The sequence below is a fragment of the Peromyscus maniculatus genome, chromosome 17 (genome assembly GCF_049852395.1).
Source record: "Peromyscus maniculatus bairdii isolate BWxNUB_F1_BW_parent chromosome 17, HU_Pman_BW_mat_3.1, whole genome shotgun sequence".
In the NCBI taxonomy this organism is placed as follows: Eukaryota; Metazoa; Chordata; class Mammalia; order Rodentia; family Cricetidae; genus Peromyscus; species Peromyscus maniculatus.
Window position 1 is genome coordinate 34,423,640 of NC_134868.1, and position 24,366 is coordinate 34,448,005.

A 24,366-nucleotide genomic window follows, 5' to 3' on the forward strand; every position below is an offset into this window, starting at 1 on the left:
TTTGCACAGTGTCTTTATGTATAAACTTTACATTTCCACCCTGCCCTTTTAATCTTGGTATCTGTATCACTTCTTTAAGTATTGACAATGGAATAATGTGTGGATTCTTGTGTGTGAGGTATCTAGCATCTTCTACTGCTCTCTACGGATTTCTTGTTATACTTTGAACATCGGAAATGTGCACACAGGGACTTTGGCACCAGGACAGGCAAGCAGTTGAGAAGATGGGTATCTTCATTTTCTGGTTGAAGTGTTTATAGATTTTCCAAGACTTACAGGCAGGGTAGGAGAGAAAGAACTAGAAAAAAAATGAACCAGATTTGCTCTTCTGTCTGTTCAGCTGTAAAATGCAGATGGAGCTAGGATCCACTTGCTAGTTATGTTGTGAAGTTTAAAATATGACACACTTAACACTCCACTCAGCACAGAGTAAGGGCATTAAAGAGCATTCATTATTGTGGTTTTGATCCAGAGGAAAGTGTGCAGTGATGCTCACACTTTAGCTCATCTTGATTATTCTGCAGTGGCTATTCCTCCAAACTTTCCCATGCTTTTCCAGTCCAGCCATACTCGCCTGCCTGAGTTATCCCACCATGAAATTGGTGTTACATTATTCTTTGTGAAAGTGTCTATACTTGCTTTCTCATCTATCTAAGGCATCATCTCACTTCTTAATTCCTCAAAGTGCTGGTAGCATATCATTCTTCTGAGATTGTTTAACTTGTAAAAATGGAGAATACTTATATATTAATTTACTATTAATTAATTAATTTTTTGTTATTGTGACAAAATATCAGAGAAATATCATAAGTGAAAAAGTCTTATTTTAGTGCACAGTTTCAGAAGGTACATCATATGGGGGAAAGGATAGAGATGGTAGTGCTGTGAGGCAAGGTGGCAGGAGCTTTCAATCTGTCTTGTTCACATAGTAGCCACCAAGGAAGCCAAGTGGTCTGGAACCAGAAGGAAATATCACCTTTGTAGATGAAATTCTAAACAGTCTTATTAAAGAAGAAACACAGAGCCAAATACAGAGGTAATAGTCAAAGAGATCAGAGCAAGAGCCATGACTAGCTTTAGCTTACCACCAGCAGTAGCTTCCCCCGAGAGAGACCTTCTTCCTGTCTGACTTGTCTTTTTATTGCCTTTCTGTTCTGCCTTCTCATTGGCTCTAAACCCCACCACATGACTTCCTCATCACTGCCTGTCTATACAGACTTCCAGGTCTCTATGGTTGGTACTAGGATTAAAGGCTCCTGTTACCACGCTTGACTGTGTCCTTGACTAGACCGAGACTCTGTAAGCCATGTGATCGGGATTAAGGGCATGTGCTACCACTGCCTGACTCTGCTTTTGGCTTGCTTTGACCTCTGATCTCCAGGCAATTTTATTTATTAACATACAAATAAAATCACATTTCAGCACAAATAAAATATCACCATACACCTTCAAAGAGATTCACTTCTAGCTAGGTCATGGTCTCTATGATTTCATGACTTCCCCAAAGAGCACTACTATTTGGCAGCAAGTCTCCAAACACATAATGGAATATTTCATGTTTTAACCATAGTGACCACCAACATAATGTTATTACCAATATTTATTTGTTTGAAGCATTTTCAACAATCATAAAATCACTGTGTGATTGTATATAAAAGTCCTATTTTATTTACTTCAAAATTACTTGCACTTGAGGTGATGTACAACAAATATTTGTGGAATATGTAAATAAAACAAGGAGTTGTCAAAAATGTAAGTTTTTCAAATTTTAAACTTTAAAGATCAAAAATTAGCACTGTTAGGAATATTTTGAATTATAGTTATCAGATGAGTTAGTAGATGAATAAATACACCTTAAAATATTGTGATTGTTATTACCCAATCCATTTTCTTTGGATAAATATACAATGATCTCAATATTTTCTATATAATCCATCCTCTTTCAAAAATCATAAAGACCACAGAAAGCCCACCACATAGTTGCTCATACATGGGTTTAATTATAGACCATAATCTGGTCATTTAGAATATTTTTAAAGCACAACTTAGAGGAAGCATTATGATGGTTATTAAGTACTTTGCCCCTAGTCTAAATTACACTTAAAGAAAATGATATTCCTCCTGTTCCACACACAGCTTTTTCATTAGTGTCTGGTTATTTCCCAACCCTCTTTTCTCATTATAAAGGCAGCAGGTTGAGATTATTCTCTAAGGGTCTTTAGAAGAGAGCTGACCAGGTCTGTTTATTACTTTGCTTTTCAAATGCTGATATCTTCTGGTAATCAATGCATGACTAACATTCTAGAACCTATTAAGAAGAGTGAATTTGGAATCTTCTAGACACTAGGCTTCACTTCTAGTTGAAAGAGTAATTTGCTAAGAAGTCTATTGAAGGGCCTATTTAAAAGATAATCTACCAGGCTGAGCTGAATCCCCAGGGGAGTCCTTGCCCTGGAGAAGATGGGAAGGGTGGTGGATTGGGGGGGAGGGCAGGGACGGGGGAGGTAGGAGGGAGGACAGGGGAATTCATGGCTGATATGTAAAATTAAATTAATTAAAAAATTTAAAAAATCCACTCTTCCTGGAACTTCATTTTAAGTAAGAAATTTGCCTTCGCAGATCAAGTTGTCTGTTTTCTCTGGTGAACCATTAAGAGATCCATTTACTGTAACATTTTTCAGGAGCCTTAATAGGAATGCACATCATACACTATGTAGGATTGAATTGTACGGAGCCATTAACTACTCATTCACTCCCTGAGCAGCCTCTACTTGCCACTTGTGGTTTTTGGTGCTGATGAAATAGTATAGAATAAGACAGATAAGAGCCTGTTTCCCATGGAGTTCACTGCTTGCTGCTTGAGTTTGTGATGATGATGAGATGGGGAGGAGATAGGCAGAATATAAACAAAAACAAAGAGGATAACTTGATACCGTGCTAGTGATTAATAAAAAAATAAGTATAGCACATATAGATTATATGCAATGTGGATTATATATCCTTGTAAACAGAGTGATCCCCACAAAGCCACACATCAGTATTACAGGAAAAGAGATGAGGCTAAGGGCGGAACCAACATGGAAAGGATTTTTGCCACATTCACTCTTTCTCACTTCACCATTTCTCACTATGACATAATGCTTGATTATATAAACTGACAAAGGGGAAAATCTATGTTGGCTCATAGATACAGGCCATGGTCACTTGCTCTGGGTCTGCAGCAGCAGAGGATATTATGGAGGAAACAGGCAGTGGAGGAATCTAGTTCACTTTTTAGCTGTCCAGAAGCAGAGTGAATAGGAAGAGGGGCAGGATGCTGCTGCTTTCTTCAATGGCGCATCACCGACTTTATAACGTCCTACTATTAGGCAATTCCATCTCAAAGTTACATCACCTCTGATATCAGTGCAAACCCGAGAAAAGCTGTTAGCACGTTGATCTTTGGGGTAAGTTCTAAACCATAAAACTAACCATCATGTAGCAGTAACTTCAGATGCCTTTCTCTAAGCTCTGTGAAAGGGTAGGACTCCACGGGACACATTTCAAGAAGACAGGCAGTCAGTCAGCTTAGATAGCCCCATATTGGTTTGCATGTAGTCAGTCTCCTATCCATGAGGTATAGCTACAATCCCATGCATTATTAGATTAAAAAGTGAAGAACCAGATAAAATATCTGGTACAGATAGCTACTTAATAGCTCTAGATTTTTTTCACTCTCGTTTTGATGATACTCAGTATATGTTTTGTTTAAGTAAATATAAAGGGAGTTCCATTAAAATGTAGTTATTGAAAATCATTGATTTATTGATTCTATAGACATGAGCACAATCCTGGAAGAGTTAGATTAAGTTGGTTATTCTATTTAAAAATGAACCTTCCAGTCCTATCAAGAGAAAAATATTAGGCAAATTTCATCTGTGACTCATTTCCTACCATTTGAAAGGAAAAGGTGAGAATGGAGAATATTTTAAATGTGAATAGAAAATTACCTGTCAAAACAAATACTTCCATGTGACTTATTAAAAACCTACTTAGAAGAATTATGAGGGATTTCTGTCTAAAATCTTTAAGCTTAAATGTACAGTCTTGGTTTTGACATCACATTTCTACGGTTGGAGGTAATTTATAGGTAAAATAAGATTTTGCTTAAGTAATTTGTTTTCATCCTTAACTGCCACAGAATTCACATGGGGATTTTGACAGGCAAATTATTCATAAGAGGATAAATGAGCAAAATGAACATTAAGGGCTAGTGTGAAAAAAGGGAAATTTAAAAAAATGATTAAATAAGCCTTTTAAAAGTTACAGAATGCATGTTTATCATTAATAAACAAAGAGGTTTGGAATGTTTCAAAAAATTTTATGTCCTTGATAGTCTATCAAATACTTTTATACAAGTGATGTATTGTATATATTTACTGTGATATGCCATGACCAAAGACAACTTGGAGATTAAAGAATTAATTTTGGCCTATGTTTCCAGAGGGAGAGCCCACAATGGTAAAGGAGGCATTATAGCCAGTGGGTGTGGCAACAGGAGGAGGAAGCTGAAAGCTAACATTTTATCTGCACACAGGAAGCAGTCAGAGCAACAACCAGAAGTGTGGTGAAGCCATCTACCCTCAAAGTCTACCCCAATGGCATCTGTCATCCAGTGACGTTCCACCTCGGAAAGGTTCCATAAACAAGGGACCAAATGTTCAAATGAATGAGCTTTTGAGGGACTTTTCTCATTTTAACTACCAGAGAAGGACATATTATTAAACATAGCAAGTTTTCTGTTTTTGAAAACATTTCTATTAGAAACAGAATCTAACCTATGAGAGAGAGAGAGAGAGAGAGAGAGAGAGAGAGAGAGAGAGAGAGAGAGAGAGAGAGAGAGAGAGAGAGGGAATTTTCCCACTATAGGTCTGTAGGTTGGGAAATTGGAAAATCCATGTCATCCATGTCAAGGTACTGGCATAGCCTGCATCTTCTAAGAGCCCATTTCATGGTGTGAGGAACTGGAATATGTCACATTTACCAAAATGCCATTACCCTTGCACTAAACTCAAATTTCTTTCCATAGCCCACAAAGAGCAGTGGACTCCCTCATTGCTTCCTCCTAACTTGGACATTCCTCCATCTTGAACGATCCAATAACTTGGCCTATGCATTTCCAAAGCAGTAACTGTATCGTTTTGGGACCTTCTGCTTTCTGTACCTTTTACCCTATATTGTCAGACTTAAATGTGTATACGACTAGATTCCTCTTTGTATCCAGATCTCAGCATAAATGTCACTGTAATATAGATTGATCTGAATTTAAAGTAGCTAGTCATCCAGTTCATCATATCACTCTACATTTCTATGTAATTATTTTATTTCCAGGGTGTTGCTTACCTGAGTGAACCACCATGCCTGGTTCTATATCAATTCATTTTACACTGAAGTCTGTCTTTCCAATGTTAATATTACCATGTCATATTTATTTTGAATCGAAATCATATAGTTAATCTTTATTTCATTCTATATATTTTACTTTTTAAGAATTTTCTCTCAGATTATTTTAAAAACAAAATACTTTAATCTCCATTGATTTTTTCTTCTCCTTCTTGAGGGAAACATAAGATCTTGATGTTTCCCGTGATTATGGATTCATTAGTATTTAATTTTTCTGAGGTTTGTGTTTTGAGTGTTTTCTTGGATTTGTTTTCTCCCTTTCCTTAGTGTTCTGTTGAATTAACTCTTTCTGTCTTTATGCCATTCTCTCTTCCTTTAGTAATTCATTTCAATGTAACAAGTATTAAATTAATCACACAAGTTATTACAAATATGTAATTACCCAACATTTCTTCTTACTTCCAAATCAACAAAAAAGGAATTCATGATGCCACTATCCCCATTTTAAGTTATTATACACTTCTTTCTAGAGTTTTAGTTCTAGTAAACAGAACTTATAGTGATATTACTACAAGCTGTTAAATTTAACAGCATAACACTTTCAATGTTTTCATTAGTTGGTATGGTTTTAGTTTGTGATTATCTGTCTAAACTAATGTTACCAAGGAAGCACTTGGGTGCTGGAATTATGTCTCAATGGGAGAGCATGTGATTAGCCTGGAGAGACCAAGGGTTCAATCTTCAGTCCACACTGCTAAAATGGGATAAAATTCTCTGGGCTGTAAAATGTCTAACTTGGGCTTTGTGTGCCTGAAATGTCTTTATTTTGCCTTAGCTCTACAAAGACTATTTAGGTGAACATAACACTGTGTTCTTTTCCCTCAGCACTTTGAAGATATTGTTCTATTATTTTTTAGTTTTTATTATCGCTGTTGAGAAGTCAGCTTAAGGCTAATTTGAAATCCTTTGTAGGTAATCTGTCTTTTCCCTCTGGTAAATTTTAAAAATTAAAAATGAAGTCTTTGATGACTTGCAGGTTCACAGCACTGTGCTAAGTCTGCGTGGTATTTATGAGCCACTCAATTCCTTGAGGAAACATTTGATCTGAGAAGACTTTTTTTTTTTTAAACATCTGGAAAGCTCTCATTTCTTTTCTTGTCAAGTGCAATTTCTAGGCTATTTTCTCCCTTCTCTTGAAACTAATAGAATAGGTACTGAAACTGTTCACTCACACATTCTTATGTCTTACTTATTCCTTCCATATTTTTACCCCTTTATGAGTTGATTTTTGAATAATGTAAACATTGCTGTGTTTCTTTTCTCTTCCTCTGGGTTGGTGTATAGAGTTCACTTCTCATGTAGCACTTTATTTTAGTGGTTATCATTCATACCTGAGATTCCTAGTAAAGCTGCTTCTGGACTTGTGTTGGAATTATATTAAGTACATCATAACTTAAAAATATCTTTAAGTCAAAAGCAGAGTGGCTAAAATCTGTGTTGTCAGCAGTTTCCAAGTTAAGAATCCTGAGATCAAGTTTTAGTCAAGGTAAGTTCTCATCGGTATCCCTTAGGAGAAATCTGTCCCATGCTTCTCCTCTAGCTTCTGGTGGTTTCGGGTCTATATTTGGTGTTTCTTGACTTTTAGGACCACCATCATGACTACTGCCCATATCTTAGCATGATGGTCTACCTTTGAGTGTGTCTCACAAATTTCCTATTTGAAAATTTTTCTGAGTAGTATTTTTCTATTCACCCTGGAAAGAGAAGCAACAGACTAAAGAAGGATCATTTCCAAGCCAGTCTTGGTGGCCCATTGATTTCAACTGGATTTCTTGCAGGAACATGGTGAGTCTGGTGGCTGATTTCCTGTTGCCATGTGTGACAGCTCACTTCGGTCTCCTGAGCAACTTGCAGGGAGACAAATAAATTCAATAATAATTCAACAAATAATTCAAACAGTAACCCAGAAGAGTTACTTTTACCCCAGCAGTTAATTACCTCTTGTTTAGCCTAGTTGTTGGTTGTAATATTTTGGTCTCAAGAGCTCTGAGAGTTTTATGAGGCACTTGAGAAGTCCTCCTCTGTACATAAAGGAAAGGTCGCACTTACAGGAAACAGCTACACAATATCTGCAAATAAAGTTACATCCAGAGGTTAGGACCTAGATAGAGGAATTTTGAAGGGGATATAATTCCATTAATGACACACAGTCAAAGTAAATTTCATTAAGGGTACTTCCTTTAGGGCTTTTGTAGCTCACCTCTGTGGATGACTGCTAGTACCCACCTGAACTTCTGATTTTCATCTCTAAGAACAGCTTTGGATGTCTGATTCACTTAAGCTTCCTACAAGCTCCAAATTGAGCAAAATGTTAGCTTCAGTTCCCTTCAATTTTATTTACTTTTTCTATCAATCTTTATGTTTGTTGTAGAGAATATATATAAAAGTAAGTACTATCACCAGCATAGTGACATAGTGTCTTGATTTCAATTCCAATAAGAATAGAAAGGAATTACAGTTTTGGAATAAAGAGCCTATAATGCATATACCATCAAGGTAAGAGAGAAAATCACCAACTGGACACTTGTGTTAAGAACTGAGGCATATTAAAATGCATTTCAAATCCTGTTACTTACAACAAAATGATTATCAAGTGAGATAAATCAATAAAGTAAAAGACATATCTCAGAGATGAACCCCTGTTCGTGGAAATAAGTTGTAGATACTCTTGGAGTGCTTTTAATTTAGCAGAACTAATAGGGCTACTCAAGAAACAGATGAAGTTAAAACTCTACCTCCTGCAGCTAACATGATGTTTGTACAATAAAATCCAACAAAATACAAATATTGATTATAGCACGAGAGTATAGATAATCTTTTACTAAAATTAAAATGATACCACTGATAGCAAAGTGACATTTATAACTGATCAACAAATAATTCAAACAGTAAATGACGAAAGCTAAGAAACAGTAAGTGATTGCAGATCCTTTATAGAATCCTGAAAATGACACCAATAGGCTAATTTGGAAAATGAAAGCAACTAAAAGCAATACTTTTGCTCTTGTTCATCTGTGACTTTGCCTTCGGTGGTTTTAGTTCAGTGTGGTCACACGTTGTCTGGAAGTATTAAGAAATGCATTCCCATGTCTAGTTTATTTCATTGAACATATCGATTTTTCAGTTCATCCATTTTCCCACAAATGACATAATTTCTTCTTGTTTGGGATAGAATAATACTCCTGTAAATATATGTAAACATATGCTGTATTTTCCTTATTCATTCATCTGTTAATGACCATCTAGGCTGGTTCCAGGTCATTGCAATTGGAAATATTGCTGCAAGAAATGTGGACGTGAAGGTAGAACATGTATTTACTGACTCCATTTCCAACTGACCCAGCTTCTATCATGTGGTAATTCTACTGTCAGAATTTTGAGTATCTCAATTTTGTTTTCTGCATTGGCTATACTACTTTATTCAACCAACAGCAGTATATATATATATATATATATATATATATATATATATATATATATACCCCTTTGTCCACTGTAGGCTAGGAAAACATATATTTGAATAAGGGTTAGCTTGAAATTGTCATTATGGAGGATATTCTTTCAATGTAAGAATACAACTATATATCCTCTAAACCTCCATATTCCATGAATTCAATAAGACAAACCAAAAACTTACAGAGATCACTATTAAAGACATATCTACCATCATAGCAACATATCACATCTTAAAAACACCCTGTATCCCTTCATCCACCTCTGTTTGTAATAGATACTGGAGTCACTGAAATTGTTGCTGTCTCCATAGTTTTTTGATTTCCCAAATGTAAACTTATTTTGAGCCCAGAATTTCTGGTCTTTCTGTATTGGCCACTTTCATTTAAGATATGTATTTAGATTTCCTCTGTAGTTTTTTTTTTTTTTTTTTTTACTATTTTGATATAAAATGTGTAAAAAATGTGCTATTTGTTTATCCAGCAAAGACCAATGATTGTATTAAATATAACTAAATTCACATTAAAATTATATATATGATTTGTGTAACGTATTCATTCATTAACTGGTGGGTATCCAGTGGGCAGCAGATGAAGTTGAAAGTGAATGTGTATCCTTGACATAAATATGGCCATGTCAAGGATGACAATGCCTTGGACCCCGGGGAATGGCAAGCCCTTTTCTGGGACAGGTTAAGGGGAATGCAAGGGCTTCTCTTTGTCCAAGTACAGATGTCCACAGTGTGCAGAAAGTATGACCCACAGCTTCTTCTTCTAGGATGACTGCAACAGAGACTCCATAAAGTTGAGCTAATCTGCCTCTTTGTTCAGTTCTAATAATAAACCCACCTCCTCATATTGCTGTGTAAAATAACTGCCCTGAGTTTCTGGGTGGCTGGTGTGTCCCCATCAGAGTGCACAGCTCACCAGACCCCAGCTTTTATGTATGTGCTTCAGTTGTTTACTCATTCCTCATCATCTATGTTAGAACAATCTTAAAGCCACGTATGTTGGGCAACATCTGTTGGGTATGATGCTAAAAATAAAATAAATGCAGTGGCTTGAGGAACACCTCAATGTAGAGCACTTGTCTGGTCCAGGCTTTGATTCTTAACACAATCAAAATAAAAAAATCACAAATTGATGGATAAAAACCATGTAGCATATAGCCATGTTGTTAGCAATTATCTTTGACAATAGACTTAAGTGTGAATGATTTTTATTCTTATATTTTAATTTTGTAGTTAGAATAGCTTTTCATTATGAGCATATATATGATTATATATTATATAGAGAGATTATATATAATACATAATATATATGTGTATATATATAAAATCTGAGGAAAACAATGGTAGTTTTAAGTAATTTTGTCTTTATCTTTAAACCAGTTCATGTATGTCACTGAAAACACTGGTTTCTCTTTATTTCTTTGGTTGAAATAATAGATCTTTACTATGCTCTTTTAATATATCCTGGACATGTAATCCTTAGGTATCCTAGGACTGTTTTAGCATTGCCGTAAACCTCTTGATCTCTTGAAAAATTAGCTAGTTTGTTCACTACTTTATCTTATGTCTTAGGTTCAAGTCTTTCTGGCCGTCTTGGACCTTGTGCTGAACTTCCTCACCTTTGATTTAACCAAAGTAATTTTGGATAGGAGCAGGAAAATATATAACATGAGAAAATTGTCAATGTGGAAATTCAGAGACCTGCTTCAGAGAAATGCTGTATTGGGAAGTTGGTGGTTAATGGTGAGTATCAATGTGTCCCTTAGTACTTTTGTGTGGCTAGACCATCCTGTGTCTGTGTTTCCTGGCAACAAATGGGACTCTTGTGAGAAGAAAGAGTTAATGTCGCTTTGAAAAGCACCCAATTTGTTTCCAGAGACTGTTTGGTGCACTTAAGGAATTTGTCACACCATAACACAAGCCCCTTTGGTAATAGCACCAACAATAAAAAGTTCTAACTTCTCTTTTGTTGTTTTTCTAGCGCAATCATTTGTTTTTCTACAACTCTCATATCAAGCTTGTTCAGAGCTTAAAGTGCCATTTTCTGAGGTTTGGGGGATTGTAAATTTAGGGGCGTTTATAGACTACCCTGTGAATTTGTCAAGAGGAAATAATGAACACTTCTATGAGCCTAGAAAGTTGACCGATACAGGTATAGAGAATAGACCAGTTTGTACAGGATGTTAATAACATTGACATATAAAATCAGTTTAGTTTACAAAATTAAGATACATTTATCTTCTGATTATAGAATAAAAATTGGAATAGGTTAATATAAAATTAATATATATTCTATTAAACATTAATGTGCTTTTAAGAAATACAGCTATTTACATTATAAGCCTTTGTTTTCTAATGTGCTTTTATCAGAAAAATATGACCATAGATTCAACTATGATAGAGCACAGTGACTGGAGGGAGATGAGTAGATTTCACATCTATCGAGGTCTATAGTTTTGAATTCTACATGTATCACAGACACATGTATCATATTTTAATGAACCTTAACTTTCATGCTAATTTGTGATTCTTTATATTTTCAAAACTCAGTTCTGTAGTAATCTTTCTCATAGGGACTACCAGCCCACAAATAACAACACAGAGACTTATTATTAATTATGAGAACTTGGCATTAGTTTAGGCTTTTTTCTAACTAGCTCTTTTAACTTAACCTGTTTCTATTAACCTATGTTCTATCACGTGGCTCAGTTATCTTCCCTCTGCCCTCTATGTCCTGGTTGTTCTGTGTTCACTTGGCATGTCCTGTGCATCTAGATTCATCTCTGACTTCCTCTCTCTACCTTGAAGTACCACATATTCTCTCCTGCCTAGCTATTGGCCATTTAGCTTTTTATTACACCAATCACAACAATACATCTTCACACAGTGTACAAATATCCCACAACACAGTTATCATAAATAAAGATGAACCATTGATTATACATTTAGTCTTTTTGAATTGCATGTCTTTTTACCATATTATTAATAATTAGTGATACATTTGTAGGAAAATTGAGAAGAATGTACTGATATTGCCTATAAGATCTTACCCTGACATGTGCATAACTAACTTGTTATATATGTCTCCACAAATGAAGCACCTTTGATAATTCATGAATTTATATTGACATATTGTGGCCATACTAATGCCATAATTCTCACCTGGTGTCATTCTTATGTTGTCAAAGAGTTTGCACAGATGTGTGTTGATGTGTTTCCAGCGATAAAGTATCACAAGGAATACTTTCATCAATCCTTAAAGTCTCTGTGCTCCACTCATCCATCTACTCCTTAGTGATCTTCATTTCCATGCCCATAGCCCTATCATAATCTTTTTGATGACTCCTTACTTTACCTTCATCAGAATCTTTTTTTATTTGTTTGATGAGCCATAATTTATTGATATGTTTTATTTGTTAACGTTTTTTTTTTAATACAGGCTTTACTTTATCTGTCCTCTAACCATGTAAATTTTTCTACTTTTTAAAGTATTTTGGTGTGTGTGTGTGTGTGTGTGTGTGTGTGTGTGTGTGTGTGTGTGTGTGTGTTCTGTGCATGTACGGGTACATGTGTATGTGTATGTATGTGTAGGTGAGAGGTCAAACTCAGAAGCCATTTCTTAAGAGCAGTTCATTTTGCCTTTGGAGACAAGGTCTGTCACTAAATCTAGAGATTGCCAATCACAACAGATTGAGTGAACTCCAGGGGATATCCCCGTCTAAACTTCTCTAGAACGATGATTATAGATATGTACCTTTCACACCCAGTTGTGTTTGTGAGTACTGGTGATCTAAACCAGCATCTCAGGCTTATGCCACAAGCAATTTTCCTGATGGTATTATTTTCCTGACTTTCTTAACTCTTAATTCCCCAAGTGCTTTTCTAGAATTTTCATTGTATTTCTTGAAACACTCCATGTCTGACATCAATGAATACCATCTTAGTATGAAGTCATTTTATTCTAGGTTCTGTTTTTTTTTTAATTAGCAAAAACAGATGCTATACAAATTACAGCTTTAAATGACATTTTATGTTGTGCCAATTCTATATTCCAGGACTTCTGCAAAGGAAAATATTTATTAATAAGTTACAGATACTTCATTTCATAAACAGATCATTCAGATACCAAATATAATGAGTAGGAAGGAGAATTGATTGGAGAGTGATTTTGCCTACTCACAGCAGTGGAAATGGTCTAAGCATAAAGTCTAGAGAAATAGTTTCAGAAAAAGGCAATATGCTTTAGCAACTGTTTTAATGCTGAAGCATAAAGGAAAAACATATCTGATGGTTTCACTTGGGATACGGAATGTACAGAAATAAATCACGTTCAGGAGAGACTCCACAGATTATCTTCCATGTATATTGAATATATGAAACTGATGGTGTGTTCAGAGATTAGGATTTTTTTCAGTATAAAATATGAAAATCTCATTTAAATTTTACATATAAATGTGAGTTTCATAACTACCACATGTCAGCAAACTATAATGCTTTGGATATGACTTTCAGAGAGAGCTGGAGAAGACCAACATGAACAGAGAAAATACCCCACAAAGCAGAACAAAAGTGATCAGGAGAGTCTGGAAAGGTAGGGGCAAAACCAGGTGTCCAAGAAGAAAGGCTTAAGAAATCAGTAGCATCAGGACTGCAGAGACACACACACTTACTGGAGAACCAAATAAGACCAGAACTAATCTAAAAATAATAACTTAGAGCTTTTACACCCAAGGGTAAGAATAGCTATGATTGAAATATTTGGGAACAAAGACTTGCAGTAGTGCATGCAACTGATGGCAGCACAGGAATTTTAGCCATGCAAGTTCTATCTCGCCTTTGATATATTGCAGTATTATCTTGTTCTTATTTAATTTGGGAAGGATATGTTTTCATGAACTATCAGTTAAAATTGATACAGTGAAATTGTCTATTTCTAGACATTTTTTTTTCAGATATGTGTGAAAGACAGATATAGGATGAAAACATTTAAAAGTAGCAAGGATGGGGTAAACTGCATGGTTTGACAGCTTAGGGAAATGTGTTAGACACAGAGTATAATAGGAAGCTACCAGGGAGTTCTAAAGGAATGGCTGCAGAAGTCTGATGATGTGATGTAAAATAAAACTCAGCCTTCACTATATACTATAGCTTGGAAGTGGACTGTGCCTAAGGGTTCATGGGTTGCAGTCTCAGTCCCCAGGCTGTGGTGTTATTGGGGGGAGCTGGAACTTCTGTTGTTTGAAAATAGGTTCTTCTCTCATACAAAAATTCCCAACCACAGTTTGCCCTCCATCCACTCCTCCTACCTACACCCCCAGATCCACTCTCCCTCTGTTTCCTCTTCAGAAAAGAGCAGGCCTCTAAGAGATAACAGCCAAGCAGGACAAAAGAAGATGCAATAAGACAAAGCAAAGAACAGTCATATCGAGGCTGGAGAAGGCAACTCAATAGGAAGAAAAGGGTCTTAGGAGCATGCAAAAGAGTCAGAGGTGAAACCATTCCTGATGTTAGAAGTCATACAAAAACACCAAGCTAACAGCCATAACATATATGCAGAAGACCTGGTAGAGACCCATGCAGGCCCTATGATTGTCATTACAGTCTCTGTGAGCCCATTTGAGGCCTGCTTAGTTCATTCAACATGTCCTGTTCTCCTATTGTTTTTCATCCCCTCTGATTCCTATAGTCTTTTCCTTCCCTCTTCCATGGGTTCACCAACCTCTAAGATAAGGGACCCCATGGAGACCTCCAATTTAGACTTTCTCTGCATAAAGTCTGGCTATGGGTCTCTGTCCATGTTCCCATATGCTGCCAGATGAAGCTTCTCTGATGATGACTGGACAATGCTCAGATCTATGGGTGTAGCAGAATATCATTAGGAATCATTTCATTTATATTTATTTTGCCAGTTCTCTTTGGTTCTGCCCTAGGTCTCTGGGCTATCCAGTATCTGGTTCCTGGCCATCCAGGCAGTGTAGGGCATGGGCCTCAAGTTAAACCAAATATCGATTGGTCACTCCCACTAGTTCTGAACCCAGCACATCTTGCTGGCAGGGCAGATTGTAGGTGAAGGGTTTTGTGGCTGAGTTGTTTGTCCAGGTTTCTCTTTCCATAGCCTGTGGAATAACTTGTTGCTCCAGAGACTAGAACACAGAGGTAAAGACAACAAGCCTGCACCAGCTCTACCTCTCTACAGGAGCTGGGACCTTTAAGGAGTGGGGTTTACTAGAAGAAAGTGATGTGATTTGGGACATTTTTGAAGGGGCTATTGGAGAACTAGTCACTTACTATTTGTGGCTTTTCTTGCCAGTCACCATGAGAAGAGCAGCCTCGAGCGCCACATGCTTCTCTAAGGATCAACTGCGTCACCACAGGCTCCAAAGCAAAGGGACAGGTAGTGGCAGTGTGAAAGTTATGAGGCTGAAAACCAGAACTGTCACTGCCTCTTTATTAAATGTATTCCTGACAGATATTTGTCACAGTGATAGAAACTTGACTAACAATAAAGGGACACATAACCATTATTATTGTATCCCTGGACCCCCAGTTTAGTTTCTCATATAATGTAGCTTATATGATATACTATATCACATAATATAATCAAGAAATAGATGCAGACTGAAATAAACACATTTGGTCTATCCCAAGACTAACCGAGTCAGGATAAATGACATGAGTGTAGGGTCGGAGGCAGGAAATGGTCTGACATTTTGAGAAATTGTATATAGTGCTGAAAGAGAAGTGTGAGCTGGTTTTGTTGAGTGGAACTTAAAACTAAAAGATGGAGTCTTGTAAGAAATGGCTGGAGACCTTCACTTCAAATGAAGACTTGCATTGCATTTGCATTGCTGAGATAGATTTAGGTGGTGATTTGGATAAATCAATTTTAAAGAGGATGGAGGTTCATAATTCTACAAATGTATGGGAAGGATCAGCTAGACTGGAAGTACAAGAATAATATTATGGAGCCTGTGCAAGTGATTTAAGCAGAAGTAAAGCAAAGATTAATTTAATAAAACAAATTCAGATCCTATCAGATAAAACACCCAAAGTAGCCCCTGGATCTGAGAGTAATCTCACTTATCATTGACTTCTCTATTCCTCTGGGAAGAAGGTAGATTATAAAGAACTGCATAGGAAAAGGAAATGGATGACATGGAAGAAGTTAAGTTTACCCTCAAAAGTTTGGTTGAGAAGGGAAGAAGGGCAATAGTTGTATGTTTTAAAAGTTCTGTATGTTTAAAGAAAAAATGATTTGATAAGTTACAAAACAGTATCAAGCTACTTAGAAGAAAAATTATACAATGTGAAAAGGAAAGCATCCTTAATAAATGGTGCTGGCATAACTCTACATCTGCATGTAGAAGAATGCAATTAGATCCATATCTCCATATCTATCACTTTGAACAAAACTCAAGTCCAAGTGGATCAAAGACCTCAACATAAATCCAGTTACGCTGAACCTGATAGATGAGAAAGTGGGAAGTAGCCTTGAATGCATTGGCACAGGAGACTACTTAATAGATATAACACCAGTAGCACATACATTGAGATCGACAATTAATAAATGGCACCTCCCAAGACTGAAAAGCTTCTTCAAGGCAAAGGACACCACCAATAAGACAAAAAGGAGGCCTACAGAATGGGAAAAGATCTTTACCAACCCCACATCTGACAGAAGGCTGTTATCCAAAATATATAAAGAACTCAAGAAACTAAACATCAAAATGCCAAATAATCCAGTTAAAAAAATGGTGTAGAGATTTAAGCAGAGTTCTCAGCAGAAGAATTTCAAATGGCCAAGATATACATAAAGAATTGTACAACATCCTTAGGTATTAGGTAAATGCAAATCAAAATGACTCTGAGATACCAATCTGTCAAAATGTGTAAGATAAAAAACACTGATAACAGCTTATGTTGGAGAGGATGGGGAACAGTTCTCCAATGCTGGTGGGAGTGCAAACTTGTACAGCCACTTTGGAAATCAGTGTAGCAGTTTCTTAGAAAATTCAGCATCAACCTACCTCAAGGCCCAGTGATACCACTCCTGGGCATATACCCAAAGGATGCTCAATCATACCACAAGGACACTTGTTCAACTATGTTCATAGTAACATTATTCGTAATAGCCAGAACCTGGAAACAACCTAGATGCCCCTCAACTGAAGAATGGATAAATATAATGTGTTACATATATACAATGGAGTATTACTCAGCCATAAAAAACAATGACATCATGAGATTTGCAAGCAAATGGATGGAACTAGAAAAAAATCATCCTGAGTGAGGTAACCCAGACTGAGAAAGACAAACATGGTATGTACTCACTCATAGCGGATATTAGATGTAAAGCAAATGTAACCAGGCCACAGTCCCCAGCCTCAGAGAGGCTAGATAACAAGGAAGGTTCAGTGAGGGATGCATAGATTTCCCTGGGAAGAGAAACTATAAGAGATCTCCCGGGTAAACTAGGGGCAGGGAGGGTGGAGGGGAGATGAGGGCATAGGAACATGAGGGATAGAGTTAGTTGAGTTGGGGGTGGGACTGAAGGGGAGAGTAATGAAAGAAATATCTTGATAGAGGAGGCCATTTTGGGATTAGGGAGAAACCTTGGGCTAGGGAAACTCCCAGGAATCTACAAGGATGACCCCACTTAATACTCCTAGTAATAGTGGAGAGGAATCCTGAACTGGCCTTCCCCTGTAATTAGATTAGTGACTACCCTAATTGTCATCAGAGAGCCTTCATCTAGTAACTGCTGACAGTAGCCGCAGAGATTACAGCCAAGCACTGAGCTGAGCACCCAGCACCAGGAGTCCAAGTGAAGAGAGGGAGGAAGTATTGTGTAGCACTAATTGTTAGAAGGTCTTGTTAATAAAACAAAACTGGAGTCAGGTATTGGGGTGAATGCTGGAAGATCAGAGAAGCAGAACAAGCCACAGCCACCTCACCTTGCCAGTTCCTCAGCTGATCCTGTTTCCTCAGACTGGAAGCCTCTGTGTGCTCATCTGGAATGAATCTCAGCTGAATTGCTGCTAAAAGCCTAAAAGCTTAACCAGGCCAAAAGCTTCTAGTTTCTGGTCCTCACACTTTATATACCTTTCTGCTTCCAGCCATCACTTCCTGAGATTAAAGGTGTGAGTCACCATGCCTGGCTGTTTCCAGTGTGGCTTTGAACTCACAGAGATCCTTATGGATCTCTGCCTCCCAAGCGATAAGATTAAAGGCGTGTATGCCACGATTTTCTGGCCTCTATGTCTATCTAGTGGCTGTTCTGTCCTCTGACCCCAGATAAGTTTATTAGGATGCACAATATTGGGGGACACAATATATCACCACAGGATTGTAGGAGCAACGGGGGTCAAGATCATGATGAGGGAATCCACAGAGACAGCTGACCTGAGCTAATGGGAGCTCAGTGACTTTGACTGATAGCTAGGGAGCTTGCATGGGACCAACCTAGGTCTTCAAATGTAGGTGGCATTTGTTTAGCTTGGTCTGTTTATGGGGGCCCTAGTTGTGTGATCAGGACCTGTCCCTGGCACATGAGCTGGCTTTGTTCCCCATGCTGAGGTGTCTTGCCCAGCCTTTACGCAGTGAGAGGAGCTTGGTCCTGCCTCAACTTGATATGCCATGCTTTGATGACTCCCCTGGAATGGGAGGCCTGCCCCTTCCTGACTGGAGGAGGGTTGGATGGGGTGTAGGGTGGTAGACAGAGGTGGGAGGGAAGGAACAAGAAGAGGAGAGGGAGGGGAAACTGATTGGTATGTAAAATAAATGAAAAGAATTAGTAAAAAAAAGAAATATAAAAAACACTGTAGCAAGCTTAAAAACACAGTAGATTAATACACACTTTGAAAAGTAGAAGACTCCAGAACTCAAGTAGAGGAAAGAGCCCTAAATAGCACATGGGGCACCTGAGTCTGGCATGGGAGGAAAGGATGGCAGTGCGGTAGGGGAAGTATGTGAGTTTGCACATGGAGTCGAGAAGCAGCCCCTGGAAAGCATGGGTTGCCTTTGGCCAAAAGGCAAAGGTGCATTATAGAAACTCATTAAGCAATTTTCAATTACTGAAGTAAAAGTTAAGATCTTAATGTTTAAATTGAACTAAAAGTACCACTGAGGCCCATTATAGAATAGTTGAAATAAAAAACAGATTTACAAGCTAATGATGTTATTTTTCTCATTGAATATTGACTCTGCTTAATTAATAATATGCCCTGTGCAAGAATATTATACATGAGCACATTATTATATTCTTGAATATGAATCTATAAATAAAAATTTGGGAATACCTATGGATATCCCCTTACCATTTTTCCTCTTCAATAATTGTCTTTAGCCTGCCATAATTCACTCACTTGTTCCTTTTGTAAATACCTCACAGCAACATGTAATTATATTACTATCACCTTTAAGAAATGAGCTTATTGTGTTCTTTCATGTAATTCTGTAATTTTCTAATGTATCCTGTTAGAGTCACCAATCTATTTTTAGTTATGAGGCACAAACATCCCACTTCAATGTGCTGAAGCATAATAAAGTGAAACAACTGCCTAAGAGCAAAGCTTGGGGAATCCAAATGTCTGCTGGCAATTGGGCCTTATTATGAAGCAAGGTCTGGCACATGCTGCTCTTCTGAGCCTTTGCTGTGTCCTGGATGCATCAGCACTCTTGACTGTGGGCAGCCTCAGTACAGACATTAGCAGGCATTGGCAGGCACAGCCTTGACATTGGCAAAAGCTGTGTGCAGTGGAGGCACCTTGGGGAAGCTCAGTGGTGATTCAGCTGGAGGGCCCGAGAGGCCTGGCTCCTGACTTTGGCACAAAGGTACTGCAGAGTTGTACACAGAGCAAAGGACCGACACCGTGCTATTATGCAGGAACTCATCTCCGAGGACCAGTGAGGCATGTCCCTGTCATTCTCAGGGGAAATAGGGGAGAAACTGAGGTGAAAGTTGTTAAGTGTTCCAGAAGCAGAGGCAGAGAATTACACTCTAGTTGGTATTAAGAGTCTTGCTTTATTCCCCAAGTAGAATGGATACAAAAACAAGGGCTTCATCTTCCTATGCCTTAAAACCTCCTTTTAGTCCCTCCTGTTCCTAAAGTCATATTTACTTATCACCTCCTACTCCTAAATTTTAATTTACTTATGAACATATTTGATTGGATTATTATTTTACATATTTGTATGTTATGTATAATATAATTTATAAATATATGAAATGTGTTAACTGCAGTAGTAATAATACAAATAATACAGTTTATATAATATATAAATAAAATAGAATAAGCAATATTATGCATGTCAATAATTTTCATTGTAGCAACACTTTAATTTTATATATTTTTGTTCTTTATATGGATTATAGCATTTATTATTGCTAAAATGATAATGATAGTAGCAATGTGTCCTTGCAAGCCTATCCACTATGCTTCAATAATTCATTAAAAGTTTTGTCTGAATCATCTCATTTCAGTTTGACAAATAAAATCCTAGAAAGTAGGTAGTATCACTGCTTTATGGGAGGTAGTAACTTAAGGAGATGGGTATTAATACACTCATTCTCAGCCCTGGTTGGGGAAAGTAGGACTTAATGCCTTGGGCTCTGCTTTTAGTACTAAGAATCTGAGTTTAAATCTCATGACGTTCCTATGTATTGAAGAATTGTCCTCAGTGTAAATATAGTCTCATTCTGTGACTCCATGAGATGATATCAAAGCCAAAGTCTTTCACTTCTCTGTGTGCTTTTGTGTGCACACCTCACCATACTGGCTGGAGCACACAGTGGTCTGAAAATGACTGTCTGGAACAATTTGTTTTTGCTCATCTTAACCACTGTGCTTCTGAACTAATGGGTTGTTTAACTATAATGAAATGTTCCCATTAAAGGCCTTTACTTTGAAAACACCTGGCTCTTATTTGTGTCTAGGCCACAGTTCTCAGGGCCTCAGATATGGGAGGGTCTCAATGAGTGTTAATGAATAGGACCATCAATGGAGAGTGAACTTATATTATAGTATCATAAGCTCAGTGATGAAATTAGTATATGTTCCAAATGCGTCTGTCTTCTAAACCTTTTAATTTATTGACATGGTTGTATTACTTAGTAAAATTAAGCATATTAATGTTTTACTTGTTTTTATTATTATGTGTATATAATAAAACCCTATGCACATACATGTATTCACTCTAATGTACATTTGGGATATTTTGATATTGGTACAATCAACAAATAGGGAAGAATTTCTAAAGCACTGGTCCTCAACCTTCCTAATACTGTGATTTTTTAAATACAGTTCCTCATATTGTGGTCATCCCCCAACCATAAAATTATTTTCATTGCTACTTCATAACTGCAATTTTGCTACTGTTATGAATAATAATGTAAATATCTGATTTGCAGGATATCTGATATGTGACCCTTGTTAAAGGGTCATTCAACCCCAAAGGGGTAATGATACACAGATTGAGAACCATTTTTCTAGGGTATTCTCTTAGAGAATCTCCATACCTGCTCACACATATGTTATCTTCTGAACAGTGCTGCAGCTTCTTCATTTTCTACTCTTCTGAAATCCAGGGGATATATAACCACCTGTGTTCAATGGAATGTGAATAGCAGTAATCTGCCATTAAAAATAAATAATAAAGTAATCACAAATAAAAATAAACTAAACTAATCTGGCATTAGTTCCTTTCAAGTCCAATTACCCATCTGCTGAGTGTTTAGCGCAAAGGGAAAACAAGTCAAAGAGAACAGTCATTTGTTATCTGCTTGGCACCAGGTGCTAAAAGGAAGAGATATGAGGAACGAGGACACAGGAATAGAAGCAGCCTAGAAATCTGAATACCAACTATGTAGAAATGTTACTTGATTTTCTGTACCATAAAATAAAAACTAAACACTACAAGAAGCTTTCACTTGAAAAGGGCCAGTAAAATTCTTTTGGTTGAAGTCAACCATATTTGTGACCAGATTTAGGCTGTCAGTGGACTCCTCATTTACCTACTGTCTCTTTCTTACCATATGGCCACTTACTAATTGAGGAAAGGGGACGTTGGTGGGCATGAGTAGAAATATAGCACATCTAAGAATTCTGGAGATAAATTTGGCATGATTTCCCACTATTGATATTAAGCAACAGAATAGATCACAAGCCTACCAATAGTTTGAGAGAATGTTGTAGCCAACAAAACTGCCTCTCATATTAGATGCCACAGCTGCAAAATCTTTGAATTTCTGTTATGTATTGACTTAAGTTTGTATGTTGAAACCCTAATTCATAGTATATCATCATATTGCCATGTTTTGAGATAGAGCATAAAGAGAGTTGGGTAGATTATATGAAGCTTCTAAGTGGCCACTAACTCAATATGACTGGTTTTCCTACAATAAGAGAATATTTGGACACATTATGTGACACCAGGGATGTAAATAGAGAAAGCCATCAGAGAGTAGTTCTTTGAATGCCAGGAAAGAAGAAACGAAGCTTGTGGATACCTTAGCTTTAAGCATCTATCTTATAGCACTTTATGAAACTTTTGTTGTAGAAGTCATCCAATCTACTGTGGCTTCTTCTAAGCACCCCAGGACACTAATGTACCACTGAAGCTAAATAGCAAGAAGTAGCCCACCCTGTAATGAGATTCATCCTTCTTCTAACTCTCATTTCAGATAAGGCCAAGGAGGAATATGAATGAACACAGAATACAATTTTGGAAAGTCATGACATTGCTGCAAGGAATTCTTCTCATAGTATCCATCAGGGTGAAGTCAAGAATACTGGCCATTCCTAGGAAAAGGTTCCTGTAGCATCCTTAGGGAGTTCCTCAAACTTGTTATGTGTGGGCCCATGGATCTGACAATCTATAGCCTTTTAACTTCCCCTCTTTCTTAATAGGCTTAATTTATTTTTAGCATTTTTACATATCTGTATATGATATGTAGAGTTGGAGAGAAAGGTTTTATTTTATTTTATTTTATTTATCTCCTTTTAAAAGCCACCACTGTAAGCAGGAGGAACACATGCTCTACCACTGGCTGATATCTTCCTCCTAAGGTGATTATTTGTTTTTAAGTTCATAGGCGGTTAAATTATAAGAAGCCACAGATGAGTAAGAACATGCTTGTCTTGGCATGTGAGGTACCAAGCTGGACAAATGATTAGATAGGTTGTTCTTCCTTGGGTAGAAGGTGACGAATTCTATGAGTGGTAATGTGGAAGCAATATCTTGTACCAAAAGGTGTAATTGTGGTTGAGATTGATAGATCTCTGCAGGATCTTCTTTCCTTCCTCTTTATGAAACTACACTGCATTCCTGGCCTTTCCCATACTGAGGTCAAGCTTCTTGGCTAAGTCTAATTTGGTATCATGCAGTAAGTCTACGCTGTGAAGCCTGCTTTTCCTAAGTCGTTATTCTGTATGATTGAATATTAGCCAGGAGAAGAGTCATAACTGCAGAGGAGTTCTCAACCTGTGCGTCTCAACCTCCACAGGGTTGCATATCAGACATTTACATTACAATTCAAAACAGTATAAAAATTACATTTATGAACTAGCAATGAAATAGTTTCATGGTCGGGGGTCACTACATGAGGAACTGTATTAAAAGGTCATAGCATTTGGAAGATTGAGGACCACTACTCCGGAGAAACCCAGTAGATGGAGTAACAGTGTGAAACTGAACTCTTATCCAAATAACTCATACAAGTTTGTGATATGAACAAGAAATGGTATTTTGTTGTAGTAAGAAACTGAGTGCTATATGCCAAAACTAGCAGGGCTTAGATTGGCTGACACATAAATATCCTTGTGGGTAGATATTCTGTACTGTATAGTATGTACATGTACACATTTTTTAAAAAAAATGCCAATTTCTATAATGTTATTCAATATATAGTACCAAAGAAAGTTATAGGATCCTTTAGTGGCTTCATAATATCCCAAGACATTCTATAGACAGTTTTAAGTATTTTGCTCATATTGAAGTATACAACAGCTATAAATTTTGATTTAGTTTTAGTTTTCATGAGTAACAGTAAAGATGGACATGTATGTATTGAGTTTTCGGGTATTTTTAAGAAATATTGTTCATGTTACCTATTCTTTATTGAGTACTTTGTGATCCCTTTTTTTCCATTTCTCTGTCTCGTACTCTATTCGCTCTCTCCCTTTGTTTTCTAACAGTTACACACACACACACACACACACACACACACACACACACACACACACACTAGTATATTTTTGCCAGTTATATAGCTGAAATATTTTCTACCTGTTCTAACCATGTCTTTATGATTTCTGGCAGATTATATGAAATTTGGAAAATAAAGAAACACCCATAAGTTTATAATGGCCAATTTTCATTGTCCACTTGACTAGATTCATGATTGCCTAGGAGACATACTACTAGGTGTATTTCCCAGCGTTTCCATATGTTTAACTGGGGTT